The sequence below is a fragment of the Schistocerca piceifrons genome, chromosome 5 (genome assembly GCF_021461385.2).
Source record: "Schistocerca piceifrons isolate TAMUIC-IGC-003096 chromosome 5, iqSchPice1.1, whole genome shotgun sequence".
NCBI classification, from domain to species: domain Eukaryota; kingdom Metazoa; phylum Arthropoda; class Insecta; order Orthoptera; family Acrididae; genus Schistocerca; species Schistocerca piceifrons.
In genome coordinates this window covers 504,563,418-504,563,870 of record NC_060142.1, presented here as the reverse complement: position 1 = coordinate 504,563,870, position 453 = coordinate 504,563,418, and the positions used below count along the sequence as shown (strand labels likewise).

The 453-nt window shown below is 41.1% G+C and overlaps 1 non-coding gene across 1 annotated transcript; it reads left to right on the top strand.

Annotated features, from left to right (window-relative positions):
• Positions 1–74, top strand: Trnas-cga. The gene has a single exon. It is a non-coding gene; the product is annotated as a tRNA-Ser (tRNA).
• The last annotated feature ends 379 nt before the right edge of the window (positions 75–453 follow it).

Here is a 453-nt window from a genome sequence, read left to right as displayed (position 1 = left end):
GTTTGGGTAGCTCAGTTGGTAGAGCACTTGCCCGCGAAAGGCAAAGGTCCCGAGTTCGAGTCTCGGTCCGGGCACACAGTTTTAATCTGCCATGAATAAAGTGTTTGTTTAGCGGAAGCGAGCAATAAGAATATTGTATAAAGTAGATAACCGGACATCTTGCGGCTTTTTGAGGATCTTGGAATTCTTATACTCACTTCAGATTAGATTTACCACTTAAATGTTTTTTCAGCTGATATCAAAAATCAGTTTCACCAACAGTAGAGGACGCAAAAATAGTTGTCTGTGTAGACCTTACCTCCTTGTATAGGGTTCTGAGTGAGGTTACATACTCTGGTGGGAAAGTGTTCAACGAACTCCCGTCTAACACAAATTAAACAGAAAATGAATAACGTACCTCATTAGTCGCTCTTTACCCAAATTAGGAAAACCTGGATCCAGGGATTGAAAAGT